We start from the raw sequence: 18,997 nt of genomic DNA, 5'->3' as shown, positions 1-18,997 counted from the left end.
TTGACTTTCTTACATGAACCATTCTTTCTTACATGTTAAGACTTACACTCCTTAAAGCATGGTGCTTGGTACATTCTTGTAAGTATATAATATGGAGTATTATTAAGAAAATAGTTTAGTTTTTACCATGTTTTCTTCATCTTTTTTTATGCTCAAAACTAAGAGCAAATGTGCTCTCACTTCTTCTATTTTACCTTATGGTGTATGGAGTTTAGGATATCAATTGGTTGTCCTTTGAAGGTATATTTGGTATATACTTCTAAGGCTTAATAACAACTAATTTACAAATGAAGACTAGCATGGTTTGGTGGTGTATCCTTGATTAGTGAATACTTGTAGGGAGCTTCTCCTTTAGAGCTTCTTGTCATACCTGATCAACTTCAAATCTCTCATGAGAATCAAAGTCTTCAAAGATTGTAAAATTTTCCCTTTTATGGTTGTTTTAATCTTTCTAATTTTTGAAAAATGATCCCTGGTGGGTAAAATAATATTAGTTTATTTAAACAGAAAACAGCTTCTGTTGCTAAACTCGTAGTTTTGAGTATTTATTTTAGACTACTTTTGAATAAAAAACCCAATACTAGCAACTTTTGTTAATTAACATTTTAAATCCCATATATGTCTTGGACCTCTCTTGCTATGTATCATTTTTCACAAAAGATTTTTCATTAAGTCATCCAATTTGAAAGACTTGTAGAACCGACACATAATTAGCGATTTTGTATCCTTTATTCCACTAAAAAGTCTGAAACTACCCCTGTCATCAAAAGATAACAAAATTGGTTAGGTATCATTTATCCCACAATCTTATAAAAATGACGTACGAGTGTTTTCAAAGTAGACGACATAGACTAGCATTTTGTAAAGGGTCATTATGCATTTTATAATTCTAGTTGTAAAAATATATGATATCGTGGTTATTGCATGCATCCAATAAGCCATGATATCCTTTTATTAAAACAACATTTTACTACAATGCTCCTTTTTATAAAATGCAATTTTATATTTTCGAAACGACCAAATTTTAAAATTAATATTTTATATTAAAGTTTTACGTTTGAGAGCTAAAGAAACATTTATAACCTTTTAATAAAACTTTTGATTTATTATATAAGGTTTGAAGTTTGATATGTCTTTAAAATACTAATTGTAAACTAATAAAATTTATCGATATATAGTTTTGAAAGATAAAACTCATTTTTATTTTAAATCCATTTTACCATCTTTTGTTTAAAGACAAATTTTATTAGAACCAAAGTTAATGTGATGAATTTTATGTGTAAAATATTATTTAGCATTTAAAATCTAATTTTACAAACATGCATAATATTAACATAAAACAAGCATCACAATGCATAAAACATATGTGCATAAACCAACCTTAAACTAGTGACATTTTGTCAGTCATCACAAAAATGTCAAGTCTATTTCTAAGGGTCATAAGGGACCAAAAATTGATATGATGTTCTTCGTGCTCACACTTGCTTCAACATCTTGTATCAAGTTCATGAAATGATTTAATAAAGTCTATAAAACTTAAACAAAATCAAGTGCATGAACATTTGATCTTCAAAATGGACACCATCTTCAATCTTGTTATATTTTTACAAAAATAAAATATTCTAAAACTAATGTAATACTTACAAAAAATAGACAAGATGAAAACTATCTATTTGATTATTACATACCATATGAATAAATAAATATTACAACTATTTTAACAAATCAAGAAAAAGATCATCACAAATAGTCAATGGCTAGTTTATGCATATCATACACATATCTATATATAAATCAACACTTTGTTTTTCTAAGACATCTTTTATGTTTTTCCAAGACAACTTTTATGAACAAAGATGCATGTTAAAAAATTTGGTCAAAAAATAATAAATATAAACATTTTAAAGTTATAATAGAAAATATGTATGATATTTTATTACAAAAAAAACATCCATGTTTTGAAAAAAAAAAGATTATCCAAATAATCTTACAATCTAACCATGCATGCAAAAATGGCTCTGATACCAATTTTTGGGCTTTATTCAAAAATCATTTTCTATAAACGACAAACGAAGCTTTATAATTCAAATTAACTTAAAACCGTTTTAACCCACCAATAATCTTGTTGCATTCATAGAAACATTAATTCAAGCATAGCTTGAAAAGAATAACAACCTTTATAGAATTTGATTCTTTAAGGGGAGGTTTGGAAGTTGGTGAAGATGGCAAGAGAGCCTAAAGTAGAGCTCATGTATATGTATCCACCAAGCAAGTGTTAGCCACCAAAGATGCTAGTATGCTCTTGTATTAAGTACTTCTTAAGACATTAAGAACTAGTACCAAATTAGCCTTAAGGAGAAGCAATCGTAAACACTTAAATCTACATTACACTTTCCAAGAAAGAATAAAGAAAGAGGATCACATATTGGATATTCCTAAAGCAATCATGTATTCGGCATTCCCATAGGAATCACATATTACTGTTCCCATGGGAACCTTTATCACTTTTCACATAGGAACCTTTAAGAATAAATCCTCGTGTTAGAGAGTAATCACTTCTTAACAAAGTCACATATATAATACATTTAATTTCCTTACTAAGGAGTAACCCCTTACATCAAAACCACATATAATCACCTTATCAGAAAGTAAATGGCTTCTAACAAAGTCACATGTATAATACCTTCAATTTCCTTGCTAAGGAGTAACCCCTCTTAGCAAAGCCACACATCAATCACATTATCAAAAGTAAACCCTTTCTGGATAAGTTCTTTGCTAAGGACTAACCTCTCCCAATAAAGTCGTGCACAATTCATGGAAACCACGTTATCATAAAGTAAACACTTTCTAAATAAATTCCTTGCTAAGGATTAGCCCCTCTCAACAAATCCATATATAATTTATTGTTTCTTGTTGTAGGGACCTTTAAACAATATTCTTATGAGAACATTATATTGAATTTTCCTTTTCCCTAGGAAAATTTCCCCTCTATCAATGCATGAATCACATATATATAGGCAAGAAATGTTGTGCTATGTCAACCCATGGGTTGCATTATTATTTGCATGCATCCTCAGAGTCTGAAAAATATTTATATGTGTCTAAAATTCTTCCATGTATCCCATGTTCGTATCGTATCCACCTTGATATCGCGTTGTGGATTTTTCTATGAGTTATTCCATGCCATATGTCACGTTCTGGTGACATGTGTCCATCTCCATGTCGTGATGTGACGAATTTCAATTGTGATGCAATTTGTCTTTTATCACACATCACATTCTCATGACACGTGTTCATCACCTAAACATGTAGGCACACCTCAACTTTAATCTATGGTGTCATGACTCTCATTTCCGTTTTCTAGACATATCTCAACAAGATACGTCAAAAACGGCCTCTTACACACCGAATGTAGCATAGTTAAATACTCAAATTTTTGGTCGTTAAAGTTTCCCTCTAGAAAATCGCCTCTTACATCTTTCTAAACATAGAAGTGATATAAGGGCTACATGATTGATCCTTAGCTATTATAACATTTTTAAGACGAGACATTATTTATTATAACATTATCTCTAATCACACCTTGTGTGTCGCTACCGTTTCCATCTAAGCATCATAATTTGGTAGGCACCATGTATCCCTCTAACTATGCCTCGTGTAAGTAAATTATATTACCCACTCTAATAATAGAATTATACATCACTACGCTACATCAAATTGGTCTTTCATGGCAAGTACTACCAATATTATACATCTTACCAGATTGACTATTCTAACATCCTACTTTTCAACGTGTCGCATACTAACCACTCCTATTTATCACATTCTCTTTATTTATTGCCCTTTTTAGAAATGGAAATGTTCATCTCCGCTCTATGTCAAAACACACTCAACGCGTCATGTACCTCCATTAGTATGTGTTGCATATATTGTAGCTTGGCAGATTTCGTTCCTGCCTCCAACTCACAGTTGTTGCACTATTTTTTTTATCTATCTTTGAACCATCATAACTCTGTCATAGTAACTCCAAAAATTATCAACTTTAATATAGATGAGAATGATTGTAACAACTTCATGAAAACAATTTTGACTAAACATTTACGAGGCTTAATTTATTAAGTCATGAAGTTTGAATTAAAATCATAAAAATTCCAAGTTTACGTAACCTTTTACTGAATATACAATATTTTGTTATTAAATTTACTTAATTCGACATTACACTTTTCACAAAACTATTATAACTCACATTAAAACACCTACAAGACTTAACATTCAAAAGTTCATAATATTCATAATTTGATCAAATTATCCATATCATTAATAATAGATAAAATTTATGGCCATTATATTATCGATATTAGGAAGACTTCAATGTGATATCACTAGTACAAAAATGACCACAATTATCTCAAAATAGCCTAGCCATAGTTATTCTTATTTGTGTGACTAAAGTGTTGGAAATATTCTTATCGTCACCACAAGTTGGTGATGTTTATATATACAATAGGATCCTTTTATGTTACACATAACAATCTAAGTGTAACTATCCTTACTTTAATTAGTACATATTTATCTCTTAATTTAAGGGATTTATATACCAATTAAAGAGGAAATTTGGTACACACATTAACCCTATCTCATCCTAGCATAGAAGTAGAAGTGGCCAATAACTTCTCTCTCATTCTCTAGGATCTTATCTCTCTTGGTTTAGTCTCTCCCAATAGGGTTTTATGGTTTTGGTACAACAAAAAAGAAGAATATTATCGGTCTTCCTAGATGACTATCTTGGGGTGCTTCCTCTTTAGAGTGGTTCTCTTTTCGGCTCTAATTCATCTAAAAAATCTAGAAGAACCAACAAAAGAAACATATAATACCGACCATTTATTGTTAGTTTTATGTTACTATTAGTTCCATGACAAGATCCATGGTGCTATATAGTAGTAAAGTTTTTTTTTCCTTGCTTGTTTATAAAAACTATCATATTCCAACAGCGCTATTAAAGCCATTGTTCTAGTATTTTAGCACATAAGAGTAGCCAATTTTTTTTTGAAAATTCTGAGTTGTAACTTGTACACAATAATGGGGAAAATCATGTGTAAGAACTACATACATAAAGTCACACTTTTAATAAAAAAAAATTGGCTTCTAAAGTTGTAATGGTTTTATTTATTATGTATTTTAATTCATTAAGATATAAGTTATTTAGATGCTTTTGCCATTAAAATCATAAAAATAACTATATATGTAATGTGTTTATAATTTTGTGATTGTTAAATTACTTTTAATAACATAAAAGTTTATAACAAATATGAAAAGTTAAGTGTCAAAATGTATGTGTTTTATCTTATAAAGCATGTTTTTGTGATACAACATGTTTTAGTAACAATATTATCAACTGCTAGTAAAGCTCATGGGGTATATTAATACGCTAAAATAGTGTTAGATGGGTTTTTAACGACAATTAAATGTGTTTCTAAAGTTGTTGAGTATTTATTTTAGTTTATATTTTTGTTGAACAGTTTCTTTTATGACTCTTTGTTGCAGTCCCGGCCCAAAAGTGTAGAAATACACTTTTAGTTGTACAGAGTGTTTTTTTTTTTTTTTTTTTTTTTTTTTTTTTTTTTTTAATTATATTGATTCGATACTATTTTGCCTCAACTAAACCTATGTTTGTGATGTCTATTTGGCATATTTTGAGTTTTTATTTTTTAAATTGCAACATTATGACCCACGTGTCGTTTTAATTATTATTTTGTAATGTAAATTTTTTTTGTTGTATTATACTAAATTAATTAGAAAATTTATACCAGATTATTAAATACAATAAAAGAATACCGAATACCACCAAACAATACCATGGAGATTAAAGTCTTAAGGATTTTCACAAACACACAAAGAGCTGATGACCAAACAAGTGGGAGCCCAACATCAATATAGTTGTTTCACCCATAGAAATGACCATCTTTTTCTCTGTCTTGGCTAAAAAAAAAAAAAAAAAAAAAAAAAAAAAAAAAAAAAAAACATAGGATTGAGGCAAATGTTACCGTTATAGTTTGAATGTGTATTTCGTTTATTTTATTTTGTTACGTGATTTCTTAAAATAAATTTCGAAACATAGAAAATAATTATTAAAACTTAACAAATAAATTTTGCAAAAAAATAGTGTTTTTAGAAGCGAATTTTAAAAAGGTTTTAAAATGATCGTTTTCCAATAAGAAAAGTTAAAATATTTTAAGTAAATATAAACAAAAACCTATTTTATGAAAATATAAATCACATTCCACCCATAAACCATACATTTAACTAATAGTCTTTCAAGGTGAGAGATGCCATAGCCAACATGTCAGTTAGGCTTTAGCCAAAATGATGTGATACATGCTATAATTCGAAAATATCGGGTTGGGTATCACGTTGTTTTTGCATGACTGATTTAAAATATCCATTTGAGAACCACGACCTAGTTTTCATGAGTAAAGATGATCATGGATGACTTAAACATGGCATTAACCAAAATCAATGAATGCCGATAGATTTACGAATTTCCTAGAGACTAAAATTGGCAAAAAGTATTGCCTACTTAAATTACTTATTGTATGCTTGCAATAGGGGTGTAAATTCTCGACATGACACACGACATGATGTGAACACGACACGAAAGATAAATGGGTTTGAGTTGAGTTTTTTAGACCTGTCAACCCGCCACTATGTTACACATGTCGTGTACAGGTTTGTAAATTATCTCGCGGGTTAACTTGTGAACCCGTTTTTTTACAACTAGAAATGAAATATGCCTAAACTTAATAAATAAATTGGGTAATTATTTTTTAAGAATTAATATAACTAACTAAAATATTTTTAGTACAAACTTCTCTCTGCAAAAATGTCATCTTATGGGGTAAGATGACATAGCCAAACTTTCTTGATTGGATTTGCGTGCTAAGAATCACACTTAGGTGCGAATAAAAAGAATGTGTCATGGATGAATCTCTTCTTAAGACTCCTCCAGCTAATACAACTATGGTTGTAAAGGACAAATAAGAAAAACATTTGAATGAAACAAACGAGGTGGTTAGCCTAATGTTGGTAACCATTGTCATTGAGATCCAAAGGAACTTTGTGACCATAAGGGAATTCAACATGACTATTTAGGTCAAGGAAATGTCCCAAGAGCAAGTCAGATAAGATCGATTTGATACATTCAAAGCCCTAATGGGTTATAAGTTGTAGCAAGGAGAAAGTGTCAATGTAGAGTATCAAAATGCAACAAGGCTAAAGAGACACATATACTTGTAACAACTGATTTCCCGGTATGTATTTCAATTACTTAAGTTTTGGTTTTGAAAGATTTGGTGTTTCTTGTTGAGGCGTGATGTATCACTTTTGGGCGTGGCGCACCGCATTGCAACATAAGTTATGTGAGGCGCGCTTTTGTTGATGGTATGAAACCCTAGGCCTCGAGATTTCGGCCCTTTTTAAGGGAACTAACCCCAAGAGTTGTGTCATTTCTCAGCCTCCCTCATGTCAGAGAAACCCTAGATTAAACTCCATGTAACGACCCAAAAATCTTTCAGCAAATAGGGGTTGTTTTCCGTTACAATAATATTTATTTTGTAAATATATTTAGGTTCTAAGATTATAGAATGAAATAATAAGAAAAAATGAGGAAAACTAATGATTTAAAAGTGGAATTAACAACTAAAAGATATATAAATCAATTAATTAACTTGAAGGAGATATTTGGGATAAATAAAATCCATTAAAAGTAAAAAAAAAAATTAAAATCTACGAGGTTGAATATCACTCTTGAATGTATTAGAATTTTTTGTTTTTGAGAGATGGGATTTAAAGGGTCATTATAAGCAAACATTAGGGACGAAGGCCGTAAATATGATTATAACTCCCATGCATCAAAATGAAACATACCTAAATACTTAATATTATCTTCCTTCGTTCTGTTATGTCCGAAGACCTATATGTTGATTGCTACCCTAAAATTTGTCGCACTCTCCTTAGGCTGCTACATCTGACGACAGAAAAAAAAACGTGAGAGAAAGAAACGAGCAATGCGAGAATTAGCGAGGCGAGAGAGGAAGAGGTTGACGAGTTAGTGGAAGCGATAGAAGCTACAAAATAGGGTTGTAGAAGATAGTAGAAAGAGGGAGAGATTAGAGTTTACTTGTATATTATTCAAGCAATGGGAAGTCCAGGAATTATATGGCTCATTTGTTAGAGGAAATAGGGTTTATGTTGGAGATCTGGATACCATTTGGATCGTGTGACTACTTTCCGAACTAATATTTCTACCTTATGCCTGGTTTGCAAGAAATTCAGCCTAGGATAATCGAAGAGGACACTTACGATTCTAGGCACAGAAATTGTAAGCCAAATTACTAAAAGAATTATGTGTTCGGTTGAAGAAAACGAGAGCTAATAATTTTCGTATCTCCTTTCTCGAAGAGAAGAGCCGTTTATATATAATAAACGAGATTATATATAATAAACGAGATGTAGGGTTTCGGTATTAGGGTTGGCCGTCGTTTGTTTCTTTCGAAACAAATCAAGAGTATCTAAATTAATGAGGAAACAAATCAAGGGAATCCAAATTAATGAGGAAACAAATCCGAAATTAACGAGGAAATCAATGGTTACCAAAATTGATGAGATTTGTCAATTTTACCATAATTACCCATCTTCTAAATTAGTTAGGAGAATCACCAATTTAATGACATAATCAATGGTTGCCACATTTGATAAGATTTATAAAATTTACCATAACAACCCATTAGAATTCGATTTTTCCATAATATAACAAATTCAAATTTCCGAAGACCTTTTTGGGCCACTTGTTGGGTTTTAGTGTACTACAACATCCTATGTTGCACATACAACCCTAAAAGCTTTGGATCTATGTTTTCTCTAATTATACATGCAATATTGTTTCCAAAGCTTTAAGCTACAACTAACATACAATATATAAGCAACATAGAATTGAGTTATGGAGTTACCTCTTTTTTGTAGCTTGTTGTTTTGGCCTTTAAAAACTTAGTGCCCCAAATGTTGCACCTCAAATGGTTCACAACACACCTTGGACAAAGGAGACTTTTCAGAGAGTATTTCTTGCACCAAAATTGACTCAATGAACTCCAAGAACCTATAGTATCGATTTTTGCTATGGAGCAACATATTTATATGTAGGATTCCAAGGGTCATGGGTAAACCCTAATCCATACCCATGGGTTTATGATCCATGGTCCATGTGGCCCAACTCTTTATGTATCCTTACATAAACTTAGTCCAACATGGATCAATAGCCTAATCCATATGTTTCACTAATTACCATAATTAGTCCCCATAGTTTTAATTAGCCTCTTTTGATCACTAAATTAATTCCAAATTTATTCTTGATCTATGCTAATTAAATCATATGATTTCATATTAATATATTAGAACTTATAATATATTAATAAATCATAAATAACCTTTTCTCAAAAGTCCATCCTATCAAATTGTCCTGGTGATATGCAACCCAAATGGACCATGCTACTCTCGGGTCAAGTACATACCAATAATAGTTATGGGCTTAGACACCTAATCCAATAGTCTCCCACTTGGATAAGTCTAATAACTATTATTTCAAGTACGACTCCACAACCCGACTAGCTATCGTAGCTCTTAAAAGTCGTTGTCGAACTCTAACCTAGTCAATGACGCGTCCATAAGATAAGGGATCATATATTTCTCTATTCTAGATATCATATGGACATGATACATGGATTATAATCATTCTCTCTGTCCATCTGTTGTTTCCCGATTTCCGATTTATGACGACCCACTAATTGAACAAATCAAATCAGTCCAGGCTTGGGCAAGCACTTAGGGGTGTCATCACGAAATCATCGAGGGGCCCATAGATATCACTTGTATCCCTCTAAGGGTAAAAGGAACAGATAAACTTCGACTCATATGCTTGCTTGTACTTACTCATCAAATGCACACAACAATATGTTTTATAACACCAAGTTACTGGTGCGTTTACATATGTCAATGTGCAACCGACTTGTGAATTACAACTCACATGTCTTGGTTTCAAGAGTATAAGATATTATCGTCTCACAATCACTCGTGATAAAATCCATGAAGTGATTCAGATGAGCGTTGGTTGAATCCAATACTCGAATCTTATTCCTAGAGTACTCATGAACACTGCAGCAAACTTGTGCTATGTCTAAAACACCTAGACAAACTACAGACCCATTCATGACATTCTTGCCTCAATACCTACTTCCAAAGTAAGATCGACTGTGGATGGTTTGAATAACCTAGTTATTCGGGAAGTTAAAACATGCAAAGTGAAACACAATAATAATCGAATCCAATATGGTCTCAAAACTTTTGAATATAAATAAAACACATTTTACTTAGTCACCATATTGATTACACATTATTCATTGTATAATGTTTCGATTGATCAACTTAATACTTGAATTAAAACAATAGTCATCCCATGCTCTAAGCATGCACACTATGTTTTACCTATGGTCCTTACTTTGTGAAATAGATCAATTGTAAACATTTCCAATGACACTCATTTGAAAATTCCAAATCCTTATCGTAAATGTAAGAATACCAAATTCTTGCCATTTAATGTAATCTATTAGATTATAAAGTTATATGCAATGATCCTCTTGTAATGACTATGCATAAAAGTCACATAGACTTGGCAACAGACATTACAAAGTATTCTAATGGAGAGCAATTCCATGGAAACGAGGTCTCACATTCAAAGTACATTCCTTTGAACATCCTTCTTGCATTAAGTTTTCTAATCTTACACAGATTTAAAGAATAACTTCCACTTATGGAAACATTTCCATATTCCCATTTTGACTATCACTTCTGAACAAGAGTTACCTATTCTCATAGTATGTCAATATGGTCCTTACAAAATTTACAATATACTTCCAACTGTCCATAAGCAACCAATCTTTGGTAAACCTCAGATTGTCCTCGATAATTGCTTAACCATTTTAGTCATATCCAGTTCTGGTCCATTTTCCCTCTTAATGCCCTAGGCATTTGGAAAATTAAGAACACATAAATATTATAACATATGCAATCGATCCTATACCTGAAGCATATGGGATACGATCCATAATGTCTCACGTAAAGACATGATACTTTACCAGTCTCTTGCTACAATATTTCCACATATAGAATTTCCTTATGTTGAACCATTTCAACATAACATCCATATATGTTCTTAACTAAATTTGATTAAAATCTCAATCTAAGCTTTTAGATTTTAAATGAAGTATGAATTCCTCTCCCTTAATTATAGCAAAACAACTTTTCAAACACCGCAACTGTGCAATTTGAAACTTTTGTTTCAATAATTAACATTGCTAAGTTACAACACTTCCCATAATAATTACACTCCCACTAGCATAATAATTATATTCTTACTAGCATAACACTTATGCTCCCACTAGCTTTGACATGTATTTAGAAATCAGCTGGACTTCTAGAAATCAATACTTATTAACTTCCTTTCCAAAGTTCAGATTTCTGATATGAGATGCTTCGATAAGACTTTATCTAGGCTTCTCAAACTCATACACCTTTCCCTAGATAGCTCACATGTGTGTCTAAACAATTTTAGAACTTATAACAATAAGCCTCAAATGTTTAGACCTTTTGCCATTTCTCACAATTCGAAATATGAAAAGGGATGTTGTAATCATAATCGAATTTGAGAATGAAAATGTCACAAATGCTATCTCCTTAAAATCTCTTTAGTGAAAGCGTTTCCTCATAATCATTTTAATGAAGTGGAGAGAAACCTTATGACACTTAGATTTTATGGTGTATGTGTTCTTATCCATGTGAATTTGTCATAACCATAATCATAAGACATAGTGACAAATCCAAACTCATATGGACTGAACTTGTTCAATCTTAATTTTTTGCCACCTGGCAGTACAAGGGCCTACCATGTCTTCCAAGTTGTTAAGCAGCTCACCCATACTGATCAATGAAACTTTCATTGATCCAGGTGATTTGCCTTATGCAAACAATTGAGAACTCATAGAACTCACATGTATAGTCAACTTTAACTGGAATGGGCAGATAAACAAGAATATGTCAACATGATAGGTTACAAACCTCATGTCGTGTGCTAGTGATAAACAATATGTTTTATTCTTGATTAGTTATTTAAACTTTTATAAGATCTTTAAGACTCCCACTAACCTCTTGACATATGAGATTCTTTTTGTCGAGAGACTTTACTTGACAAACAAATATTCAAGAGTTAGTGCAGTTTCTTATCATGATAAACACTTCACATAATTGGACTTAGTTGATCTTTATCCTTTCCAAGACATCACAACTTACCAATTTCAAATATACAAGAGCAAAAATATTTTACTCTACATTTGATGAGTGTTATAAACCTTTCTTAAGATTATGTCACTCAAGGTTACAATCTTGGAGTATGACTCCAAGACTTGTTTTGGAACGAAGTATGACTCATCTTATTGATTTAACCATTTCAACAATTCACGATTCCTCTTCTTAGCCATACAAATGCACTAAGACGTCCTTAAAGGATCAGTTGTGATATGGTTTTTCCATAATCATTAAGATGATCATAAAACACGATACGTAAGTACTCTCCCATCTTTTCAGATCGGAGAAACTTTTATGTTTCTGCCTAATTTGATTCTTCTTATTCGTTCTGCCATACATTGAAACTTTTCCAATGTTTCAGAATTATACTTAACCTTGTAAGCATAACCATATTTACTTACTTTCAGTAAATCATGACAAATAGTCGTATCGATCTTTGTGATGGACCTAACCAGCGCACAACCAAGTGTACCCAATCTCCTAGTCCTTCACTTGACTCATATATTCACGTGAACAAGGAATTAGTCTTAATTTCCCAAAGACAAAGGTTCTCATTCATTACACACTACAAGTTGCATGATTCCAAGTTTCTATCCAATTGAAACTTGGGTGATGAGAATCTTTCCTTATTTGGTAAATTTTGACTCTATCACAAACGAAATAATCAAATTCATATTGCTAACATAGAAACATACAAACAACAATTTTCACAAATGCCATTGCAAGGAGATATAATAAAAACAAAATTTTATTTATTTATAAAATGCAGAAAAACTTTTCCTTACAATGCAATTACAAATGAAAACTTTGTTACTATATATTTCTAAGCAATCTATCATAACTCTTAAGCAACAGCTAAAAAATCCAATCATCGCACCATGCGATTGAAATCCATCTTCACGACCAGATTCATCATACTTTTCCTTTAAGCTTCCTTCCTTTTGCATGATCCTACAAAACATCAAAATGCAACCTTGTCACATCATGTATTAAGAATCAACAACTAGGAACTTAATAGAGTCAGACAGTAGACTTACCTGAAGTAGAGTCAAACTTTTTGATTCTACCTTCTCTCAGATCTTTCAGGTAGTCAGGGCAGCTTCGCTTCCACTGTCCCTTCGAATGGCAGTAGAAACAAATGGCTTCTTTTGCATTGGCACATGAGACAATCTCAGACTTAGCCTTTCTCTTTACCATTTGGTCAACTGGGTTGACTATGGCCGATCCCTTTCCATTGGGAAGAGAAATATTTTCTGGACTTCCAATGTTACCATTATCAATGTCCATGGAAGTTTTAGAAGTAGATCTTCCAATCAAATTTGCTTTTCTAGTGCGCCAAATCATCTTTGATTCAGCAGCAACAAGAAAATAGGTAAGATCAATAAGGGTCATTTCGTGGTCTGTCACATAATAGTCCTTAATGAACTCACTATATGACTCGGGAAGTGATTGAAGAACCCAGTCAACAACCATCTTCCTCGAGACTTTGACACCCAATACTCTTATCCTGTCAATATGTGACTTCATCTCCAAGACGTGAGTACACACATAACTTCCATCTTGATGTTTCATTGCAATTAGGGCTTGAGTGAACTTGAACTTTTCAAGTCTTTGAACTTGTGGGTTAAGGAGAATAATTGGAAGAAGTGGAGGAAGTGAAGTATGATTTTCACTTCCACGATCCAATCGTGGAACATCATCATCAAGAGGAAACCTTATTCCAAAAGATTTGGGTAGACCATAGTTGTCTGAATCAGACATCTACAAGGGAGAAATTCAAGTTGGTTGATTTAAGTCCTTAATATAACACCCAAATGAAATATTACGGCTAGGACCCAACACAATATTTTACAATTCGGAAGAGGGATGCCGTAGTCTAATTGTAAAATATTTGAAGGTAGGTAAATGACGATTTACCAATTTCCACCATGAAAAACAAAATTGATTATTAAGCTTTAATTGGTCTGAAATTCCTAGAACCTTTGAGATTCATTGAACTTTTCAATGGCATGTTTAAATATCGATTATGCCCTTCAAGTTTGTGACTGGGATGCCGAGGATCACAAACAAGGTGTGAACAACCATCAAATTAGCTTGGTACACCCAATGTTACAACAACCTAATCAATGTGTCGGTTAACCACATACGCCTCATTGATCTATGATTAACATTGAGCTACCCTTTGCCACACACTGTCAGTCCCAAATTAGTGTGCCCGTTAACCACACACGCTCCACTAACGACTTAACAAGGTGCAAAGTGCAATTTCATGGGATAGCACCATATTCACATTTTCCTAAAGTAACTAAGATTGGGAATTTAATAAAAGTTTAGTTACTTTATAATTATCATTATACTATAATGAGAATTAATGTCCTATCCTACACGTTCGGCTAACGACCCTCCACCAGTCAAGGTGTAACATCCGGATTTCCAGGGACGTTATCGTGTATGTTAATCTTGAGATTTAAGGAGGGACTCGACGACTTGAGGGACCAACTCGCCGAGTCGAGTCGAGTTGATCGCGTGAATTTAATGAATGGACTCGACGAGTCAGAGGAGGGACTCGCCGAGTAGGTGCTGGGCAGAGAAACCCTAATTTCCCGGGTTTGAGACCTATTTAAAGGAACTTATAGCCTTAATTGCGGCTACCCTTCCTTGAGAGCAAACCCTAAATGTGTATGGAGAGCCATGAGAGTCTTAGAAGCTAAAACTTGGAGTAAACTAGTGCATCTCTTCAGGAGAAGAGGAGATCACCCATCAAGGGAGCTAGAGAATCAGTGGATCCGGTGTAACTTCGTGCAAGGGCTTAAGTAAGAGGTAAAATCTTGCACCTTTCTTGTTATTTTGCTTAGCTCTTGTAGATATGGAAGATTAGGGTTTCTTCCACCATTGTTGGGACTTTGTATGCATAAGGTCTCTCATGAGGCCTAGACTTCAGATCTGGACCTTGTGAGGTCCAGAGAGTCCAAAGATTATAGCTTTAGTTAACCATACAAGAGTTATTGTGGTTAATCATCCTTGTTAGAGTTATATTGGCATTATGAGCTTTATATGCCATGTTTAAACGTAAAGCTTGCAGCTTTACGTGACAATCGACCCTCAGGATGATAGATCTAGTGTTTGGGGTGATGGATCTGCCTTAAATCGTCTGAATGAACATTTGGTCTCAATGAACTCGTCGAGTCGATGAGCCGACTCGACGAGTTGGTTAGGGTTTGTCCCGAGGAACCGAATCAGGCGATAGCTCGACGAGTTGGGGGTCAACTCGACGAGCTGAGCTGGACTGTCACGAGATTTCTGAGGAAAGTAAGTGGACTCGACGAGTCGCAAGGGTGCACTCGGCGAGTCAGGTCAAACATGGACTGTTGACTCGAGTTTGACTTCTGTTGACTTTGGGGCTTTGATTAACATAAGTAGTAGAGACCATGGAGGGGTAAAATGGTCTTTTATCCACTTCAAAGAGTTAAAGAGAGGAAGAATAGCCTTCGGTCATTAGAGTTGTGATTAGAGTATCACTTAGAGATATTCATCCCTTGTGTTAGGTGAAGGCTAGATCGAGATCCGGGAACGGGGTCTTTACTTGCTGCTGGTCAGGTGAGTCTTCTCACTATACCTTACCTTGAGTGGTAAGAAGAGTTATGTGACAGAGTATCTTGTATGTTATGTATGTGATGTGTTGCACTGCATTATTTCTATGTGATTTATGTTGTGTGTATTCCAGAGTTTACAGAGTTAGGACCGGAAGGTCCATAGAGTTAGGACCAGAGGGTCCACATAGTTAGGGCCAGTGGGCGCACAGAGTTATAGCCTCGAGTGGCTAATATGTGTTATATATGGTATTTTGAGGAACTCACTAAGCTTCGTGCTTACCGTGTTATGTGTTATGTGTTTCAGGTATCTCAGAGGATCGCGGGAAGGCACTGGCTTGATTGTACACACCAGAGAAAGAGTCACGTTTTGAGGATCCTGGCTTATTAATGGAGTTGTGTTTTGTTTTTTGAATAAATGAGATTTCTATACAATATGTTACGAAAAGTGTACGATTTTAAAATGAAAATTTTGTTTGAAAAATTACGGTGTTACAAGTTGGTATAAGAGCCTTGGTTTGAGGGTTTCGGATGCACCTTCGGGTTGATCTGGACTCAAACTGAGGATTTGAGAAAAATCTTCAAGGAAATGATTTTTCTAAAACGAGCAAGAGTTTCTAAAAGAATACGAGTTGGAGCAGTGTGTACAATCAGCCAGAGCCCGAACGGTGATTTCCCAAAATACCCTTACGTTTGTATTATGAGATATTTATGAGATATGCTATGAGATATTATGCATGCTAGATATAGGCTACGTATTTCATATGTTAGGACTAGAGTGGCCTGATTTGTGATGCCTTAGCCTAGGAGTTATTGTTATCTGTGATGTGCTTTCAAGCATGTGTTGAGTAAGAGTATCCAGCAGGAATCCTCTAGAGAGGGATTTGAGTAGAGGAGTAATCTAGGAGAGATACCCAGATAAGCATTTAAGGAGTCTACTGAGAGAGTAGTCAGACGCCCGTGTGGGGTAAAGTTGCTTGAGTTCGGTGGTATCCTTTGAGTATGCGGAGAGCAAGTGGGTAATAACCTAGAGTGGTTTTACATGTTGGTAGAGATTATCCGATGCCCGAATGTTGCTTGCTTTGTGCTTTGTGGAACTCTTGATGATGAGAGTCAGCTACTAAGTGAATATGACGATATTCAGGAGGTAGATGGCTGGCATTATAAGGAGTTCTTCAGCAGCTGATGGTAGAGAAGTGTGAGAACCTAGGAAGAGCCTAGGAAAGGGTGAACCTAGTCAGATGAGTACGCTGACAGAGTTGGATATTTCGCAAAAGGAGCAAACACGCATGACGGGGTTGGTGATTGAGAAGGTCGAGCAGCTACTTAGGAACTCGGGGATGGTCAGTGTGGAAAGTATGGGTAGATGTGGCAGGTAGTATGGGCCCGTACTACTGAAAGCAGAGGACCCATACTCGATACAGGGAACATTCCGGAGGTTTTAAGTAGCAGATCGAGAGGTGATTTCATGTTTCGAGTACCATGATTTGTAGCAGATCGAGAGGTGATTTCATGGTTTGAGTACCATGATTTGTAGCAGATCGAGAGGTGATTTCATGGTTCGAGTACCATGATTTGTAGCAGATCGAGAGGTGATTTCATGGTTCGAGTACCATGATTTGTAGCAGATCGAGAGGTGATTTCATGGTTCGAGTACCATGAATTGTAGCAGATCGAGAGGTGATTTCATGGTTCGAGTACCATGATTTGTAGCAGATCGAGAGGTGATTTCATGGTTCGAGTACCATGATTTGTAGCAGATCGAGAGGTGATGTCATGGGTCGAGTACCATGACTCGTAGCGGATTGAGAAGAGATAACATGGTTCGGGTACCATGATTCATAGCAGATCGAGAGGTCGCCACATGGTTCGAGTACCATGACTCGTGGCGGTTAGTGTTACTGGTTCTACCAGTTATTCCGTTGAAATTGGTTAGACTGAGATCAGATGTGAAAGAGTATGGGGCCAGAGGGCCATGATGAACGAGTTTTAGTGGAGCATCCCTTGAGAGGGAAATCGAGTTAGCTCCGAGGGATTTTTGGTAAGATGGCAGATGAAGTCGCAAGGCTCAAGGATGAGTAGAGATGGCAGTTATGGAGGATTGCGACATGAGTTGAGAAATCAGCCGATAGTGGAGATGTCACCTTCTGTGACATGGATGGTATTATTTCCGTTTCTTGTGGGAAACATAAGAGGTGTTGAGAATTCGGTTTCCGCGCTTGGGGGTAGAACCCTACGGGTTAGCATTGTTGGCGACCTTCCATCAGAGTATTTGGGCAGTATGTCTGCCGAGAGGTAATGTTAGAGCAAGAGCAGGTTGTCAGCGGGGACTGAGATGGTTAAGGACCAGGATACACCCTATTTGAGCATAGTAGGGCATGTGTTAGCTGCAGTAACGGATGGTCAAGAGGAGTATATCGGAGCAATGGCTCTTAGTGTCTATGATGGGTATCGAGTATGGAAATGAGGTCTCTGCTCTTATGATAACTCACGTGATGGGACGTCAGTTGAGGAGTCGAGGATGAGGAGTGTGTTAGTTTATTATTTTCAGACAGAGAGTCAGGGTGACTACTGGACAGTTGAGATGTCCGGTAGTGGGATGGTGCGAGATTCTGAATGACTAGAGGCAGTAATGATGAGAAGCTTATGAGGATTCCATCTGAGATTCGGGGTATTTGGAGTTGTTTGATCTCCATCGGGGAGATCATCGAGCATAGAGTATCACCTTCCAAGAGTAGGTGCGATGTTACTGGTAAAAAAAACAGTCTGTGGGATAGATTGTTGGTGAACCAATTAGTGATGGTTCGAACCCTGAGTGGGGGAGAACCGGTTACTTTTTGAGGAGATCAGAGGTTTGTTCAAGAGTGGTTAGAGAACTGGATATAGAGACATGCGGTGCGGATTCCCGAGACCAGGGTTATCCGTGGTCGAGGTGAGTTGCAGAGGGAGTTAATGCATGTTGTCCGCGTTCAAGAAAGGATGAGTGTCTGCACGGCAGG

This window comes from Lactuca virosa, chromosome 4 (assembly GCF_052849685.1).
Source record: "Lactuca virosa cultivar CGN04683 chromosome 4, Lactuca_virosa_CGN04683_v6, whole genome shotgun sequence".
Taxonomy (NCBI): Eukaryota; Viridiplantae; Streptophyta; class Magnoliopsida; order Asterales; family Asteraceae; genus Lactuca; species Lactuca virosa.
The sequence above is the reverse complement of the archived record's forward strand: the minus strand, read 5'-3'. Positions refer to the sequence as shown.